The following is a 21,304-nucleotide window of genomic DNA, read 5'->3' as shown; positions in this document are numbered from 1 at the left end:
TGATCAGGATGTTCAGGCTTCCCAAAGACAATTTGGTGGACCCCTGAGGGGGCCATCTGACCTCAAAAGTTGGCCATTCTCTCTCACAGAATTTAGAGAAAGACATTGCAGCAAGTTTCATAGCCATTGGCTCTCTTCTGGAATTCCTGGAAATTAGTTAACATGCACTGGAGGGGAGCACATGACTGACGTGAGGGAGACTGACCCATGCTTACACTTAAGGGTAACAACAACAACAACAACAACAACAAAAAACAGAAAAGGACAACAAACACAGAACAGATAAAACACCAAAGACACAGACAAGTGGCCACTCCAGATCCCAGACCAGGGGAACTGAGCAAGGTCCTGCCAGTCCCGGACTCAGGAAGTAATGCATCCAGCCTTCCTCAGAGTCCCCAGATGCGGATTCACCAGAAACAGACTTACCGGTCCCCAGGGGTGCAGAAACAGGTGACTCTCTCGGAGAACTTAGTTCAGTCCTGGGGCGGGGCTCCACAGACTCTGCAGCCTGGGGCTGAGGAACGTCTCTCAGAGGCCTTCCCCTAAGAGCAATGCTGTGGCCTCTCCCCTCCGCAGGAGTTTCCAGGTTAGTGGTGAGCAGTGGTTGCCTACCAGGCAGTGAGGATCTCACTGGGGCCTCCAGATGTTATGGGCGCAACATAAGAACAGACCAACCACCACTGAGAAGTCCAATTTGAGAGTCTTTATTAAGCCGGCCAGCGACTGTCTCACACAATGCCCAAAAAAATGGCTATTGGGAGAACAGCCTCAACCACAGGGTTGTAGGGGTTCTTATACCAAAAATCACATCAATCATAAATGTCTGTTGCTATGATTCGAAATTACAAACCAACATCATGAGATCATCAACAGAGGGGGAAGTGGGTCAAACTGACCCTTACCTAAGTACAAACTAAAGAATGGTTGCTAACATCCACACAATTACCATTTACATGGTACATTGGTTAAGAGCAATAGGAATCAAAAGAGAGCAATTCTTTACTACATAGGAGTTGCCATTGTATATTATTCAACATGTCACACCAAGTAACTGATGATGGGCACAGAGGCGGGGTGTTCCCATGGGAGAAACTTATTTCCTACATAACATGGAGTCTTAGAGCAAAATGGAGTCTGTTTAGTCATTTCCCTTAGAGTCTGGCCTATAACATTCTCATGGAGCCAGATCTGTCAGCCCATCACAAGGGTTCCTTAATACTCTTAGCCATATGTGGCCACTAATACTAATATGATACCTATACAATGGGCATTGATACTAATCTGTCCATATGTGAACATAGTAGCACTATCCATATAGTGACCACAACACTAACACTACCAGTGGCTTTTAATATTTGTGTAATGTCTACACTGTGTGCTCTGTGCTGATGTGATGTCCACACTGTGCACTCTGCACTAACATGATGTCCAACTATGTGCTCTACACTAATGTGATTTCCAACTGTGTGCTTTACACTAATGTGATGTCCTACTGTGTGGTCTACACTAATGTGATGTCCTACTGCAGCTCTGTGCTGATATGATGTCCACACTGTGCACTCTACACTAATGTGATATCCTACTGTGTGCTCTTTGCTGATATGATGTCCACATTGTGCACTTTACACTAATGTAATGTGTAACTGTGTGCTCTACACTCATGTGATACCCTACTGTGCACTCTACACTCATGTGATGTACAACTGCAGTCTGCGCTGATATGATGCCCACACTGTGCACTTTACAGTAATGTGATGTCCATCTGTGCGCTCTATACTCCTGTGATGTCCTACTGTGTGCTCTACACTCATGTGACATCCAACTGCAGCTCTGTGCTGATATGATGCCCACACTAAACCTGCTGTCTGGGTCTCCTGGACCTTGGAAATCGATTCCTTCTATATCACCTGGATGTTGGAAACCAGTTCCATCTGTGTCTCCTGCATCCTGGAAGTTGTCTTCAATCTCACCTGGTTCCTGGGAAACTTCCTCTACACCTCCAGAGTCGTGGACCACCACAGCTCTGAAAGTCATTCCCTGCCTGGTTGCCTGGGCACTGTAAAGCAGGTCTGCCCTGCCTCCTGAGCATCACAGACCAGGCCCACTGCCACAGCACACACAGCTGAACCCTAAAGGCCAGTGAGGAGTGATGGGATTAGGAAAGACACACAAACATTTTTCTAGATTTTTTTATTTGTTGTAGTTGTACATGACAGTAGAATGCATTTAAACATTTTGATAGATCATACATAAATGGAGTGTAACTTTTCATTTTTCTGATTATACATGTTGTAGGATCACTTTGGTTATGCGGTCATACATGTACAGGAGGTAATAATGTCTATTTTGCTCTATTGTCCTTCCTACTCCCATACCCTCTCCCCTCCCTTCACTCCCCTCTATCTAATATAAAATAACTCTATTCTTCCCTTCCCCCCATTGTTAATTATTATCTACATATCAGAGAAAATATTTGGCCCTTGGTTTTTTTGGATTTGGCTTATTTCACTTAGCATGATATTCTCCAGCTTCATCCATTTATCATCAAATGCCATAATTTATTCTTCTTTAAGCTGAGTAGTATTTCATTGTATACACACACACACACACACACACACACACACACACCACATTTTCTTTATACATTCATCTGTTGAAGGGCATCTAGGTGGTTCCATAGTTCAACTATTGTGAGTTGTGTAATGTATAAAGCTGCTCCCCCGCCCACAAGGTACAGCCATTTTGCCCGCCTCCCAACCACTTGTCAATCTGTGAACATCCTAGCTAGCTATTGGTTCATCAGTCAGCTTGCAAGTATCCTTCTCTGATATTGGTCCCCTCCCTGTTAGCCCAGCAGAATTCAACTGTTTTACTGTAGCTTCCCTGCCATCTTTTTCCTTTCTTCTGTCTGTCCTACACACTTTTCTCTATCCTCCTGGCTTTCCACTCTCTCTAGCATGTGCCCTTTTCTTTCCTTTCTCTTTTCCTCTCATTTTCTTCTTACCCTGCAGGGAGACACTGTTTGCTTAATAAATTCCCTTATGTGATTTCCTGTGTACAGCGTGATTCCATAGACATTCCTTACAAGTTGAGCTGCTATAAACATTGATGTGACTGTGTCACTGTAATTTGCTGATTTTAAGTCCTTTGGGTATAAACTAAGGAGTGGGATAACTGGGTCAAATGGTGGTTCCATTCCAAGTTTTCTGAGGAATCTCCATACTGCTTTCCAGAGTGGTTGCACCATTTTGCAATCCCACCAGCAATGTATGAGTGTGCCTTTTTCCCCCACATCCTCACCAACATTTACTGTTGTTTGTATTCTTGATAATTGCCATTCTGACTAGAGTGAGATGAAATCTTAGAGTAGTTTTGATTTGCATTTCTCTAATTTCTAGAGATGATGAACAGTTTTTCATACGTTTGTTGATAGATAATATTTTTTTCTTCTGTGAAGTGTCTGTTCAGTTCCTTTGCCCATTTATTGATTGGGTTATTTTTTTTTGTGTGTGTGTGTGTGTGTGTGTTCAGTTTCTGAGTTCTTTGTATACCCTGGAGATTAATGCTGTATCTGAGGTGCATGTGGCAAAGATTTGTTCCAATCTGTAGGCTCTCTCTTCACATTATTGATTGTTTCTTTTGCTGAGAAGCTTTTTATAACAGGACCCCTAAAGTGTGAGAAGCTAAATCAAGAATTGTCGGGGTCTTAAGCCCCCTTGCTCTTCTCGACCAGTGACAAGGGAAGGGGACACTCCCCAACAAGGTCAGACTGGGATAGGTAGGGCCAACCGGCTGCACACATACAGCCCTCTGCACGCAGCCCTCCAGGCGGAGGACAATCAGACATGTCAGGGAGACCAGTCACAGCAGGAACTCGTTTATTGAGGAAATCACACAGCTTTTATGTAGGGTGGGGGCTAAGCAGGAACCAATTAACTTAAAGGTCAGCAAGGCACATGGGGTACATGCAGGCGAGAGTCCCATAGGACTATATGGCAAGCATGAGTTGATCATGTTCGCAGAACTGTTGTAAACCAATCCCTGATGGTGGTCCGATTTATCATCATTAACAATTGAAACCACCTTTGAGGTCTTGATCTTGCTCACTCGCCGGGGAGTAAGGAGTCAGCCTGAGTTAGTTAATGTGTCCTTAGTCCCAACAAAGAATCAATAAGTGGGATGAAGACACACAAACACTTACAAAGAGAAAGCTGGGAGCAGGTAGGTGCAGACCTCTGAGGAGGAAAGTGACCCAGAGCTAGCACAGCATGCTTATTATATAGGTTTTGTCATCAAAAGCTTATTTGTGGGAAAGCTTCTGCAAAGCAGGCAGCCTTGATGGCTGCAGTGCTTGCAAGATATTGTGGTTATCTTGTTATGCTCAGAATTCTGTGTCCCCCACAGCTGGTGTCTGGGCTCAAGGTCAAGACTGCTACTGTTCTGTACCTTTGCACAGAACTTCCCCAGGCAGGGCACTTCCACAGCTCCTGGGTAATCTCTTTTGGCACCTTTGCACAGAAAGTTCCCAGGGCAGAGCACAGCCACAGCTCAGAGGCAGTCAAAGACAATTGTCTAAGGTGACACTCCACAGCCCACCACTGTCCCCCAGAGATCTGTAGCCCAGCAGGCTCTCCAGAGCTCAAGAAATCCTCAGGGTGACCAGTCACCAGACCTTTGGAAGCTTTCTTCTTACCAGTGGAAAACTTCTCCTGCTTCACTTGATTTTTCTGTGTCCCAGAAAAATTCCATGGTGGTTCTCCTGATCTCTGGAAGTCTTCCTTTGTCATGGAACTCAGAAGCATGCTGTCTTTCCTGAGACCCAGAAGCCAGGTCCTTCTGAGTCATCTGAGTCCTCAAGAGCAGCTTTGGATATCTGGAAGCCTGTCCTTTCTATTGATGCTGAGTCTTGAAAGTCTGCACTGTTTCCTGAGCCCACCAGGGCAGCCCCTCCTGCTTTTCCTGGGTCACAGAAACGTGTTCTTTTCCCAGAGCACTGGAAGCATGCCCTGTTCCCTGAACTGCCCATCTGTTGTGTTCTCGGAAGCTCAGAAAGCAGCAGAAGTTGGCAATGAACTACAGGTAGATGCCACAGAGGACCAAGTGTGATCTTTTGGCTCAGGAAGAGCTTCTGGCCACTTCTAAGAAACTCTTGGAAGATGCCCTGTTCTCTTCCTCCAAGAAGCTCAAGAAGGACAGCCAGGAGGGCTCAGATGCTGAGCTGAGCAGCAGCAAATTCCTCAGAACAGACCTGGATGCCATAGACATGAAGGGTCAGGAGTCAAGCAGTGATCAAGAGCAGGTAGATATGGAATCTATTGATTTTTTGGTAAAGAGAACATAATGGACATGACAAGTCCAGAGCAATCCGAAAGGTGCTACAGTTCACTGAAGAAAAAGAAGTATTCATTTCAAGAGGAGATTGCAAAATACATGAAGCACAGGAAGGGAAAGTATTACTGCAAGATCTGTTGCTGTCCCACTATGAAGAAGGTGCTGTTTTGCATTATTTGGTTAATAAACACAATGTCCACAGTCCTTACAAGTGCACAAAATGTGGAAAAGTCTTTCTTCTGGAATGTCTCCTTAAGAATCACGTAGCAGCTCATGGGCAAAGTTTACTTAAATGTCCATGTTGTAATTTTGAATCAAATTTCCCAAGAGGTTTTATGAAATATCTACTCATTGTCAAAGCAGGCATAATGAAGAGGCAAATAATGGAAGTTCTTGAGTCCCCCTTGGAGGAGCCGCAGATCTGAACACTTGATGTACAGTGCTGTCTGTGGAAACTGTAGCTTGTTACCTGACCTGGTTGGGCCAGTAGATGGTAATGTGCAGTGCGTACTGTGTGTGATCGTCTCACTAGTGTTGAAAGGATAAGTACTTGGTATTCTCCTACTCTGTTATGCGGCTGTTTTGTAAATGAATACATTTCTACTGTATATTTCAGATGGATAAATCTCATTTTTTTAAGTACATTTATTAACATGTATTTTGTTGGCAATTGATCTTTACTTTGTTTGTTTGTATGTAGTGCTGAGAACTGAAGCCAAGCCCTGGCACAGGCTAGCAGGTGCTCTACCACTGAGCTACAGTCCCAGCCCTCTTTTAAGTACATTTAAATAATAGCACAGAGAAGTAGGCATTCCATGTAGTAAATGAGCAAGTTCTGTGCCCTTGTTAAAATATGTCTGTGTGAGTGTGAAAACCAGTGTCACACAGTAGAGGTCGTTGGGTAGAGGGCTGGGGTGCTGCTTAGTGGTAGAGCACTTGCCTAGCCTGAGCCAGGCCCTGGGTTAAGTCCCTGGGCATATATTTTGTGCCTGTTCTCTCTCTCAAACTGATATAATAGCTGCCCGGTGGCCTATAATTTTAATGTAATATCCACACTATAGCAACTTAAATTAATGTTTAGCTACACTCTGACCTTAAAAAGTAATATAACATACATAATCTAACATCTTAAACTGAAGAAATAGGTGCTTGTAGCCTTTATTACTGATGTAATATCCATAGTAAAGAATCTAAAACTAAAATAATAGCTGCTCTATAGCCTCTATTACTATTATGGTATCCAACTATAGCATCTAAAACCAATTTTATAGTGGCCATTTGGCTTTTAATTTTAATATAACATCCATATTGTGGCTTCTAAAACTGATACAATAGTTTTCTTATAGCCTTTAATGCTAATATGATATACATTCTATAACATCAAGAACTAGCTCTTCCCTGGCTTTTCATATTAACATGTCACCCACAGCTTAATGCCTAACACTGCCATTATAGCCGTCTCGCAGCTTTTAATGTTTTCATGATATCCATATGTAGCATGGGGAGCTAAAATAAGAGCTGCTTCGTACCTTTATTATTAAAGTGATATCTATGCGATGCCATCTAAAACTGGCAAACAACTACCTTGCTGGGCTTGGTGGTGCATGCCTGTAAGGCCAGTGACCCAGGAGGCCTTAGGCAGGAGAATTATGAGTTCAAAACCAGCTCAGCAACTTAGTGAGTCCCTAGGAGCAAGACCTTGTCTCAAAAAGGAAAAATAAAAGAGGGTCTGGGGGATGTGGCTCAGGGGTACATGTCCTAGTACCAAAAAGAAAAGAAAAGTTGACCTGCTCTCTCTCATTATATATATTTAATATAACATCCATACTACAGCATCTCATTATATATATTAATATAACATCCACACTATAGCATCTAAAACTGATATAATGGCTTCCCTGATGCCAGAACACTAATATGATATCCAAACTCTATCGAGTAAACTGATGCAATATCTGCCCGAGGCCTTTCATACTATATGATATCCATACTCTAGCATCTAAAACTAATATAATAGTTGCCTGGGGCCTTTTTTCATTAATATAATATTCCTGAGGTCTCTGAAATAATAGTTGTCCTGTGGCCTTTTAATACTAATATTTATCCATACTATTGCATTAAAAACTGATATAATAACTCTCCTATGGACTTTAATACTACCATAAACCAATATTCTAAAATCTATGTGATATAAATGCTGCCATGTGGCTTTTAATATTTACATTATTTCTAACTATTGTACCTGAAATTGATATAATAGCTGCCCTGTGGCCATTATACTAATGTAATATCCATAGAATATGACATGTAATATCCATAGAATCTAAAGCTAATATTATAGCAGAAAATTGACCTTTACCATCAATGTGATATCAATACTGTAGCTAATATAATAGCTTCCTTGTGGCATTTAATACTAATATAATATCCTAGTACAGTATGTAAAATAAATATACTACAGCCCTTAATACTGATGTAATATCCATACTATAGAATCTTATTCTAATATATTAGCTTTTCTGTGGGCTTCATACCAATATGAGGTTCATATTATAGCATATAATGCTAATGTAAAATATGGTGACCTTTAATGCTAATGTAATACCCATATTGTAGCATCTAAGACTCAACATAGTATCTGTCCAGTGAATTCCAGTAATAATAAAGTCTCCAGAGGAGAGCATCTAAACCTGGTTTGATAGCTGTTTGTGTCTTTCATACTAATAAGATATTATAATATACAATCTAAAAGTAATATAGTAGCTGACCTTTGGATACTATTGTAATATGCATACTATAGCATCTTAAATTACTATGGCAGCTGCCCTGTGCTCTTTAATACTAATATGATATCCATATTATAGCATGTAAATCCAATATAATACCTGAATTTGGTCTTTACTACTAATATAATATTCATACTATTACATCTAAAACTGATAAAATAGGTACCCTGTGGCCTATAAAATCATATATCCATACTGTCGCATCTAAAACTAGTATAATAGCTGCCCTGTAGCCTTTGACTTTAGTATAATATCAATATGTGGCCTCTGGAACTAACAGAATAACTGTCCTGTGGCCTTTTAATGTTAATTGTATCCATACTAGCACCAATAACTGATATTATGGTTTCACTGTGGCCTTTCATACTAATATAATATCCATACTATAGACTCTAAAAGGAATAAAGTAGCTTCCCTGTGACCTTCAGACCAATGATATACACTATGGTACCTAGAAAATATAATAGCTATCCTGTGATCTTTAATACTAATGATATCCATACTGTAGAACCTAAGACTCGTAGGTGCCCTGTGATGTTAACATTAAAGATGGCCATACTATACCCTCTAAATTAATAGCTGCCCTGTAACCTTTAATATTAACATAATATTCATACTTCAGCATATAAAACTAATATAATAGCTGCCCTGTGACCTTTAATATTAATATAAAAACTGTGTCCTCAGAAATTAATGTAATAGCTGTCATGTGACTTTTTAATACTGATAGTGTAAACATACTATAGATTAAAAAACTGACATTATAGTACCTTGTAGAATTTAATAGTAATATAATATTCATAACGTAGAATCTAAAATAGCCGAACTATTGCTTTAATGTTAATAAATATCCATACTGTAGCACTAAATCGGATAAAATAGTTGCTCTGTAGTCTACAATAACCATATAATATCTATACCACAGCATCTAAAACTAGCATAATAGTGCTCCCTGGCCTTCAATGCTAATAAGTATGCAGACTATAGCATCTAGAGCTGATACAATTGCTGCACTGTGGTCTTCCGTATCAAAGCCTTGTCAGCATTATAGCATATTGAAACTAATATAGCAACTTCCCTATGGCATTATCACTAATGTGATATTCATACTGCAGCATCTAATGCTAACATAATAGCTGATCTGTACACTTTAACACTAATGCGCTATCCATTCTACAGCCTCTAAAACTGATATAATAGCTAATATAACATCTAAAACTAATATAGTAGTTGCTCTGTAGCTTAAAGCTATTACAATTTTCATTGTATAGCATTAAAAACTAATATAATAGCTTTGCTATGGCTTTTATGTTAATATGTCTGTGCTACAGTATCCAATACTAATAAATTGTGGCACTGTGGCCTTTAATATTGATGTACTATCCATTCTATCCACATCTTATATAATATATAAGCTGAGTTGTGGTCTTTCATACTAATATGATATATAAAATACATATCTAAAAATAATATAACTTCCTTGTGATTTAAAACTATTATAATATCCATACTATCATATCTAAAATTGATATAATAGCTGTCCCAACCCCTATATTAATATGATATCCAAACTATAACATCCAATTACTAATATAATAGCTGCCTGTGGTCTTTTACAGTAATATGATATTCACACTACAGCATCTCACTCTCACATAATAGCTGCCCTGTGACCTTTAATAGTAATATGATGTACACTGTAGTCTAGTATAGTCTAACCTAATCTAATTGATGCCCTGCATCTTTAATATTAATGTAATATCCATATGTAACATTTTAAACTATATATGTATTTTCACCTCTAATACAAAAGCACCTAATATTAACAAAATAGCTGACCTGGACATTTTAAATACTAACATGATATACATATGATAGCCTCTACAACTGATATAATAACTGAAAAGTGACCTTAATATTGATTTATATTCATACTATAGAAGTTAGACTAATTTATTAGTTGCCTGTGGCCTTTTTACAATAATATGATATCTACAGTATAGCATCTAAAACTAATATACTAGCTGCCCTGTGGCTTTAAAACTATTAAAAATTTTTTATAATATAGCATCAAAAATTAATATAATAGCTTCCTTATGGCTTTTATATTAATTTGATATCTGTGCTACAATACTAATAAAATAGTGGCACTGTTGCCTTAAATACTATATATGATATCCATACCGCACCTCAAGCTAACATAATAGATGCCTTGTGTCCTTTAATCTTAATGTAATATCCATATGATAGCATGTCTAACATAATAGGTGACTCATGGTCTTAAATATTAATATGATATCCATAATATAGCATCTTAAATTATGTATGTCTTGTGTCCTAGAACTAATATTATATCCATACTATAGGATTTAAAACTAGTATAAGTTCTTTTCCTTCTTCCCTTTCCCCCAAATGGATGTGAATTGTCCGCATAAAATAAAGTTCCTCGTGTGGGACCTGTGTCTGCAGAGCGTTTTTCTGGGAGTTATTGACGAACCAAAACTGCCCCTAACATCTGGCCTAACATCTGGTGCCGTGAAAACCCAGGATGGGTTTTTTTCCGCTGACTAAGCAAGCGGAATCCCATCCGAGGGCTCCTGCACCCGCAGATTCAGGCTCACCTTCCATTTACCTGGATGCCCAGTTTTCTGCATACAACACCGGACTCCAAAATTGGTGAGTTCCCCTTAGGCAGGCCCCTGACCACTTAAACACATCTCAGCCACCCGCAGCTCCCACCGCAGTCCCCTCCTTATTTGAGAAGCAGCCATCCCCACAGTTCCCTCCGCCGGCTTGTGGCTCTCGCCGCTTGCCCGTGCTTCCTTCTCGCGGCCTTCCGCTGCTCACCTCATGACTCCCTCTCGCCACCCCTCGGCTTCCCCCTTGCGGCTCCCGCAGCTCAACTGCCGAGGTGTGGGGGTACCTTCTTGGTCCTCATAGTTGGTCTTATTTGTTGGGTGGATGCCTGAATTTTATGGTGCTGAGTTTCTTTCTCAGGGTTTGAAGCTCGCTCTCTTATTTCCCGCTGTGTCTCGCTCGAAATCCTGGCCAGGTCTCAAATTCTCTCGGCTGTTTGCCCGGTTAAACATTGGTTTCAGGTGACAACCAACCTCTCTTGCCTGCACTGTGGTTCTTGGGAGCCAATCCATAGCCAGGTGGGTCCTCAGATTACCATGGGATTTGGGATATCCAGCCCAGCAAACTCACCCCCTGAGATGCTTATTAAATCATCTCAAACCCCTTCACCTATTCCCTGAATCAGAGCCAAATTGTCCTTTAGATAGTAAGTCAGAAGGTCTAGTTATGACACCCTAAATTCTAGCTTTATACTAGGTAAAATTATATACCTAATTATACTACTTATAATTAAGTACATATGTGGCAACCTGGTGATGGAAAGGAACTTTTCCCCTTCGTGTTTTTCCTTTCTTCTTGCTAAACCTCTCTTGGCTTCTTCCTCCCCCTTTAATCCTTTCTCTGAGTTTAATCCAGCAGGTCTCCTACTACAGAAGACTGTCCATTCTTCTTCTTTGCCTCATTCTGTTTCTCCTTCTGCTCCTCCATTCAGCCCACCAAGTCCCCCCAACCATGCGGTCTCGTACACACATTCTAGCTCCTTTACTGGAGGTGGCTGACATGGAGGGAGTAAAACCTAAACACATTCTCTTGGCTAATTCCTTATTTTCAAATCTTTTCTTCTTAACTCTCCCTGCAGGCTCAAGAAATTAAAAGGACCTAAGCATCAAGTCTCTGCTAGAACATATTAGCCCCTTTCAGATTCAGATCTCAGTCAAGGGTTACATTGAAATGTAAATGAAGAAAGGCTCAGTAGAAGACCAGGTTCAAACCCAAGAAAAAAAAGTGTCCATTTTAAATTTCTCCTGGGCTACAACTCAGAATACTTTTCTCCCTTTCAACTTTTCTCTCCTTTTCATCTTCTCATGCTTTAATTAATAACCATTATCATTTTTCTTCTAGGATTTTGTTTTTCTTAAATGCTGTATTTTTGAGCTCACAATTTTGATCCTACAGACATAGGTTAATGATTTTTTGATCAGTTCTTTTATCCACTCTAGAGTTATTTTTGAACATCCATTACATTGCAATGAAGATAAATATTACAAGGCCTTTGCTTTTGTGTTAAATATAAATGCACATAAAAATTAAATTAAAAAAAATTGGATCCAAATATCTTTTAATTCACACGATTTAATGAGGTTTCAATTTAAATTGGGTAAACTAATAAAAGTAAAATGTCCTTAAAATTAACTCACAAGCTCTAAGTGGTCAAACTAATAAAATATAAATGTTTATAAAATGTCTAACATCAATTTTTCTAGGAATTTTCTTCAACAGGAAAGAGATGGCAAATACCAAATACTGTTGGTACACTTGTCTGATATCTTGGTTTTTCTACAATAAGATGAGTGAATTGGAATCGACATGTATGGGATTACTCAAATGTGTTTGTTAGAGACATCTGATTAATTTATAAGGTTATTCATGGAGAAACATACTTACAAACATTATTCTTTGTATATTAAATGTGTTCATATTTTCCAGGTATACAAGCCTTTAAAGCAGAAAATTTATCAAGCTGCTGTTCTCCAAATTAAAATTGTCTGTAATGGTAAACCTATCATTTAATATTCTATTATAGGACCTGTCATCAATAGGGTATATGTAAAATAACATTTAAGAAAGAGTGTAATATGCAGTAACAAAAAGGGAACTCAGCTAAAATTCAAGATAGCTATTGCACAAACTGAATGTTTTACTGTTGGTAATTCCATTTGTATTTTCCTTGTAAACTCTAATTGTTGCCTGATCAATATTTGCAGAAGTACTACTTCAAGAGCGAACACCGTAAATTAACTTGGAATAGTAAGCCATCACCTACAGAATAGATAATGTAAACCCCAATTAGATAAAAAGGGGGTAAATAACTGTAAAGTTATAGACATTAAAGCTAAAGCCCAGTACTCTTACTTTACGACTGGTGAGACTGACTTGCTTGATGGTTAAGATCAAACTTAGAGATAGAGATTAAATACAGAGGTCAAGAAAAGCCCATATTTGGGTCTTGCCCTCAAGTCAGCCTGAACCCAGGGAACAAGAGGACTTCTCCAAGGAGCTTTGCAACTCTGGGTCACACAACCTCCTGAGCAAGGAGATTGATGAGACTGCTAGAGAAAAAGCCACTCAGTGCATCTGCTGCAGAGGAGGGTCATGGAAAAAGGGAGACATTCCTGGCACTTTCAAGGAAAGCCACGTCATCGAGAAGACCCTGCCTAACCAAATGGCACTAATGGAGCTGAGAAGCTGCTCTTAAGTTCTCTATGAGTGACCCCTGTGGAAACTTAGCTGACACTTTAACAGACAGGAACAGGTCACTTTGACCAGTTTGATCTTAAACACCTAGCAAATCAGTTAAAACCAAAGTATAGCCTTTCGAAGAATGAACTTTTTACATCTCACCTGCAAAACCAACCCCAGTCACCTAGGCAGGAAAGAGAGAGAAGGCTTCAAAAAGAACTGGAGAGCAGGATTTTTTACTTTTTTATAAAAAAAAAAAATGGGGGAATGTAAGAAATCTGGCCTCCCAACCACCCATCAATCTGCGTTACACCCGCCTCTCCTGTTAACAGGAACTCAGCCTCCCAACCACCCGTCAATCTGTGCTACGCCCGCCTCTCCCGTTACAGGAATTTCCGGCTTACATTGCCGTAACCCTCCTGCCTCCCACATTACGTTCTAATATGTCATTGGTCCATCAGTCAGTCTGTAATAATTCTCCATGCCTGGTTCCTCCCAGCCCACGAAATTCCAATAACTGAGGAGAAACCCTGCGCCATCTTCTTCTTTTCCTTCTTCCCTTTCCCCCAAGCGGATGTGAATTGTCCGCATAAAATAAGTTCCTCGTGTGGGAAAAAAATAAATAAATAAATTAAAAAAAAAAAACTAGTATAATAGATGCCTTGTGGACTTTAATACTAATATGCTATCCATACTGTAGCTTCTAAATCTAATATAATAACTGCCTAGGTACTTTAATATAATATGCCATACAATAAACATATTGTGCTCTTTAAAACTAAAGTAATAGCTGCTCCATGGTCTTTAATGCTAATTTAATATTCATAATATACCATGTAAAACCAATGTAATAACTTCCCTGTGTCCTTTCATATTAATATAATATCCATAGTATACCATCTAAAACTAATATAATAGCTGCCTTGTAGACTTTAATATTATAATAGTCATACTGTAACCTCTAAATTAGTATAATAGCTGTGTTGTGGCCTTTATTACTGATATGATATCCATACTACAGCATGGAAAACTGATAAAATAACTGCTCTGTGACCTTTAATATTAATATGTTTCCATATTACAGCATAAAAAACTGGTACCAGAGACCTTTAATACTAATAGATGCAAACTATAGTATCTAAAACAAGCATAGTAGCTGTGCAATGGCATTTAATGCTGACATCCATCTAAAGCATTTTAAACTAATATAATAGCTCCCCTGTAGCTTTTCACACTATTATAGCCTCCAAAACTGATGTAGTAGATGTCCTGTGACTTTTATTTTAATATTAATTTTTAATTTGTTCTAATTAGTTATACATGACAGTAGAATACATTATACATTTGATAGATCATACACAAATGAAGTGTAATTTCTCATTTTTCTGATTGTACATATTTGTAGGATCACATCAGTCATGCAGTCATATATATATACATGAGGTAGTAATGTCTGTTTCACTCTACTATCATTCCTACCACCATACCCCTTCCCCTCTCTTCACTCCCCTCTACCTAATATAAAGTAACTCTATTCTTCCCTAGTGTCCCCTCCTTATTGTGAATTAACATCCTCATAGCAGAGAAAACATTCAGCCTTTCGTGTTTGGGGCTTTGGTTTATTTTGATATTCTCTAGCTCCATCCATTCACCAACAATGCCATAATTTCATTCTTTTTAAAGGCTGAGTAATATTCCATTGTGTATATATACCACATTTTTCTTCATCTACTCATCTGTTGAAGGGCATCTACTCTAGTTTAGCTATTGTGAATTGAGCTACTATAACGTTGATCTGGCTGCATCAGTGTAATATGTTGATTTTAAGTTCTTTGGGTATAAACCAAGGAGTGGGTAATTGGGTCAAGTGGTGGTTCCATTCCAACTTTTCTGAGGAATCTCTATACTGCTTTCCACAATGGTTGCACCATTTGCATTCCCACCAGCAATGTGTGAGTGTAACCTTTTCCCCACATCCTCACCAGAATTTATTGTTGTTAGTATTCTGGATATTGCCATTCTGACTGGAGTGAGATGAAATCTTAGAGTAGTTTTGATTTGCATTTCTCTAATTGCTAGCGATGTTGAACATTTTTCATGTATTTGTTGATCGATTGTATATCTTCTTCTGTAAAGTGTCTGTTCAGTTCCTTAGCTCATTTATTGATTGGGATTTTTGTTTTTCTGGTGTTAAGTTTTTTGAGTTCTTTACATATATTAAAGATCAATGCTTTATCTGAGGTCAAGATTTTGTCCCAATCTGTAGGCCCTCTCTTCACATTATTGATTGTTTTCTTTGCTGAGAAGAAGTTTTTAGTTTGAATCCAGAATTGATATTGTGAAAATGGCCATACTACCAAAAGTGTTATACAAATTTAATGCAATTACTATTAAAATCCCAATGACATTCTTCATAGAGCTAGAAAAAGAAATCATGAAATTCATTTGGAAAAATAAGAGACCCAGAATAGCCAAAGCAATCCTTAGCAAGAAAAGTGAAGCAGGAGGCATCACAATATCAGACCTCAAACTATACTACAGAGTTATAATAATAAAAACAGCATGGTATTGGCACCAAACAGATACATAAACCAATGGTTCATAATAGAAGACAGAGACAAACCCACTTAAGTACAGTTATCTCATACTAGACAAAGGTGCCAAAAACATTCACTGGGGAAAAGATAGCCTCTTCAATAATGGTGCTGGGAAAATAGGAAGCCATATGTAACAATATGAAATTAAAACTTTCTCTCTCACCCTGCATGAAACTCAACTCAAAGTAGATCAAAGACTTAGTAGGCACTAGAACAGAGAACCTGCACCTACTAGCAGAAAAAGTAGGCCCAAATATTCACCATGTTGGCTTAGGATCTGACTTCCTTAACAAGACCCCTTAAAGTACAAGAAGTTAAATCAAGAATCATAAGTGGGATGGACTCAAAGTAAAAATCTCCTGTGTCCTTTAATATTAATGTAACATCCTTCCTATAACCTGTGAAACCAATTTAATAAATTTCTTATGAAATTTAATATTCATTTAATATCCACACTATAAATCTCAAACTGATAAATAGGTGATCTGTGTCCTTTAGTATTAATCTGATATTTATATTATAGTGCCTTAAACTAATAGATGTCAACTTTGTGGCCATTAAACTAATATGACAGTCATACTATCATACTAAAAATCAATATACTGCCATGTTGACTTTACTACTAACATGATATCCATGTTACTTTACTTTACTACTTTACTACTAACATGATATTTTAGTACTATCATACTAAAATCAATATACTGCCATGTTGACTTTATTACTAACATGATATCCATACTTGAGCATCTAAAAGTGACATAATTTTTAACCTGGGGTCTTTAATACTAATATGATATTCATATTGGAACATCTAAAACTTATGCAGTAAGTGGCCTTTGATATTTATATGATATCCATCCTATAGTATCCAAAGTTAATATAATAGCTACCTTTAATATTACCATAATATTCATACTGCAGCATTTAAAATAATAGATGCATTGTGGCCTTAATATAAATGTTATGGTTGGATATGCAATGTCCCCCAAAACTCATGTGTGAGGCAATGTAAGAAAATTTAAAGGTGAAATGATGGGTTATGAAAGTCTTAACCCAATCAGTTAATTATTCCCTGATGGGGATTAACTGAGTGGTAACTTCAGGTTGATAGGGTATGTTTGGAAGAGATGGGTCATTGGGGTGTGTCTTTGGGGTTCATATTTGGTGAGCTGAGCTTAGATTCTCTCTCTGCTTCCTGATCATGTCCTGAGCCACTTTCCTCCCCAACACCCTTCTGCCATGATGTTCTGCCTCACCTGGAGCCCCAACCATGTATCAACTGAGATCTCTGAAACCATGAGCCCTAAATAAACTTTTTCCTTCTTTAAAATTGTTCTTTTCAGGTCCTTTGGTCAAAGCAGCAAAAGAGATGACTGAAACAATAAAATACCTGTTATAGATCTAAAACAAATACAATAGTTGCCCTGATGCTTTTAGTGCTAATATGATATGAACAGTGTAACATCTAAATTGATCTATAATAGCTGCCCTGTGACCTTTAATACAAATAAAATGTACATACTCTATCAACTAAAATGGATATAATATTTGTCCTGAGACCCTTAATACTAATATATTATCCATGCTACAGATGTGCTGAGGCCATTAGTGCTAAGACAATTACACTATTATAGCATCTAAAACTGATAAGATAGCTGCCCTGTGGCCTTTAATATTAGTAAAAATCTATAACATAACATCTAAACCTAATATAATAGCTGCCAGATGGAGTTTAATACAGATATGGCATCTGTCTGGACTTTAGCATCTAAAACTAATATGATCAAAAACTTTGGCCTTAAATATCAATATAATATGTATACTATAGCATCTTAAAGTACAGAACTGTAAGAGCTGCCCTGTTGCATTTGGTATTAATATTATATCCATACGGTGGCCTCTTAACATAAACTCTCCTGTGGCTTTTCATATTAATGAAATATCCATACTACAGAATCTAAGCTAATATAATAACTGCCCTGTGACCTTTAATATTAATATAGTATTACAAATAAAAATAATAACTGCCATGTGATTTTAATACTATTAAGATATTCATAGTACATTTAAAATTAATATAGTAGCTTCCCCATGATCTTAATGTTGATATAATATTCCTGCAATAACATCCCAAACTAATATAATAGCCTCCCTGTAGCCTTTTATACTAAAGTAATATGTATACTATAGCATTTCAAGCTAATATAATATTTTCCTTGTGGCCTTTAAAGCTAAGGTAATATCCATAATATTGAATCTAAAACTGATAAAATATCTTCTCTGTGTCCTTTAATATCTATAGACATCCTAAGTATAGCATCTTAAATTGATATGATAGCTGCTTTGTGGCCTTAATATTAACATGATACTCATAATATAGCATCTAATATTGATAAAATATCAGTCCTGTGGCCCTTATAGGTAATATGATACCCAAACTATGTCTCCTTAAACTAATATAATAGCTAGTTTGTGGTTTTTAATATTAATATTTTATCCATATGGTGCCCTCTAAAACTAATAGAATAGCCCCCTTGTGGTCTTAAATAAAATAGCCACACTATAGCATCTAAACCTTATAAAGTAGCAGCCCTGTGGCCTTTAGTACTATTATGATATCCATATGCTAGCATCTAAAGTTAACATAATAACTGCCCTTTGGCATTTAATAGTTATCTGATATCAAAATTATAGTAAATAAACAAATATAGTACCTTAATACTAATAGGATTCTCATAGTATGGCATATAAAACTAATAAAATAACTGAACTTTGGGTTTTAATATTAATGTAATGTGTATACTACAACATCTCAAAGTATTGAAAGAGCAGCCCTCTGCAGCCTATGCATTTGGTATTAATATTGTATCCATACTGTGGCCTGTTAATGGAATATTACAGCTCTTCTGTGGCCTTTCATATTAATACAATATCCATACAATAGCATCTAATGCTAATATAATAGCTGCCTTATGGCCTTTAATACTAATACAGTATTAATACTATGATCCCTAACACTGAAACAATAATTTTCCTGTGACTTTTTAATATCATATAAGATCAATTTATAACAACTAAAATGAATATAGTTCCTGCCCAGTGGTCTTTAGTACTAACATGATGTCCACATCAGAGCATCTGCTACTGATATACAACAGTCCTCTTACCTTTGTACTGTTGTGACATCCATATTATAGCATCTAAACTAGTAAATAGCTCTCTTGTGACTTTAATTCTTATATCCATACTATAGTATCTAAATAGAATATAGCTTTTAGTACATTAGTACTTTAGTACTAATGTAATATCCACACAATTGCATCTAAAAGTGATATAATAGCTGTCACAAGGTCTTTTATACTGATATGATATTTATATTAGAGCATTAAAAACTGATAGAATGAGTAACTTCCCTGTGGCTTTAATACTAACATGACATTCTTATTATGGCATCTAAAACTAAGATGATAGCTGCTCTGTGGTCTTTGATATTAATATGATATCCATAATATAGTATCCAAAACTGATATAATATCTGCATTGTGGCCTTTATAACTAATATGATGTCCACACCAGAGCATTTAAAAATAATGTAATAGCCACATGATAGTGTTTAATGCTATTATTATATCTATACTATGGTACTGAAAGTGGATATTATAGCTGCTCTGTGGCCTTTTATATTAACACAACAATAGCATTGCATTGAAAACTGATATAATAGCTGCCCTGTGGCTTTTAATTCTAATGTGATATCCATATAGCATCTAAAACTGATTTAAGAGCTATCTTATGGCCTTTAATACTAATATAGTATACATACTTTAGCATCTAAAAGCAATAAAATAACTACACTGTGGTGTTCAATGCTAATGTGATATCCATAGAGTAGAAAGTATTATTAATAAAATAGGTGCCCTGTAGTCTCTAAAACTATGATTATATTCATTAGTATGCCTTCTAAAACTGATTTAGTAGCTGCTCTGTCACTTTTAATACTTCTATAGTATTCATACTATTGACCTAAAACTAATAATATCTATCCTCTGACCTTTGTTGTTAATATGATATCAATACTTCATTCAAAACTAATATACTGGCTGCCCTGTGGTGATTAAAATTAATATATATTATTCATATTATATGTTCTAAAACATATGCAATTACTTCCCTGTGACTTTTAATACTATAGCATGTAGAGCTAATGAAATAGCTATACTGTGACCTTTAATATTACTGTGATATCCAACGATAGCATCTAAAACTAAATACACCTGCATTTTGCCTTTAATTGATGTAACATTCATATTGTAGCATTTGATTCTAATATATTAGTTGCTCTATGGTCTTTAATATTAATGTAATATTCATATTTAATATAAAAAATCAGTATAAAAGCTTCCCAGAGGACTTTAATACTAATACAATATCCATACTAGAGCATCTAAAAATAATAAAATTAATAAAATATGTGCTCTAGTACCCTTCATACTAATGTGATGTTGATATTATACTATCTAAGCAAAACATAACAGCTTCCCTGTGGTCTTTGATAATAATGTAATATCCATACTGTAGCATGTAAAACAAAGGTAATAGCCACCTGTGGTCCTTAATGTTAATATAATATCTGTTTTAGAATCTAAAACTAATTTAATAGATGCCCTGTTGTCTTTAATATAAATGAAAAATTCATACTACAGCATATTAAGCTAATACATGTCCTATGGCCCTTAATACTAATTGATATCAATATTATAGCAACTATTACAAATATAATAGCTGCCACATGGCCTTTAATGGTAATATGATGCCCATACTGTAGCATCAAAAACTACAAAAATACCCACCTATGGCCATTATGTTAATGTGATATCCCTCTTATTGTATATAATACTAATACAATATCTGTTCTTTTCCTTTATACTAATATAATGTCCATAATATAGCATCTAAAACTTACAAAATAGTGGCTTTGTGGCCTTTACTATTATTGTGATATTCATAATATAACATCTAAAACTGATATAATAGCTACCCTGTTGCCTTAATACTAATGTAATATCCATACTCAATCATAGATTTAAAAAATTTGCCTTGTGGTCTTTAATACTGATATGATATTCATACTAAAACATCTAAATCTGATATAACAGCTACCCTGTGACATTTAATATTAATATGACATTCATATAGTAGTATCTATAACTGATAAATAGCTGTCTATGGCTTTTAATAATAATATGATATCCATAATATGGCATCTAA

General features: G+C 36.8%; 1 pseudogene; it reads left to right on the top strand.

Annotated features, from left to right (window-relative positions):
- Positions 1-1,846: 1,846 nt before the first annotated feature.
- On the top strand, positions 1,847-5,759 carry LOC124979562 (chromosome alignment-maintaining phosphoprotein 1-like; annotated as a pseudogene).
- Positions 5,760-21,304: the final 15,545 nt, after the last annotated feature.

Source organism: Sciurus carolinensis, chromosome 3 (genome assembly GCF_902686445.1).
Source record: "Sciurus carolinensis chromosome 3, mSciCar1.2, whole genome shotgun sequence".
Classification (NCBI taxonomy): domain Eukaryota; kingdom Metazoa; phylum Chordata; class Mammalia; order Rodentia; family Sciuridae; genus Sciurus; species Sciurus carolinensis.
Note: the sequence above shows the minus strand (reverse complement) of the source record. Positions and strands in the feature narration are given on the sequence as shown.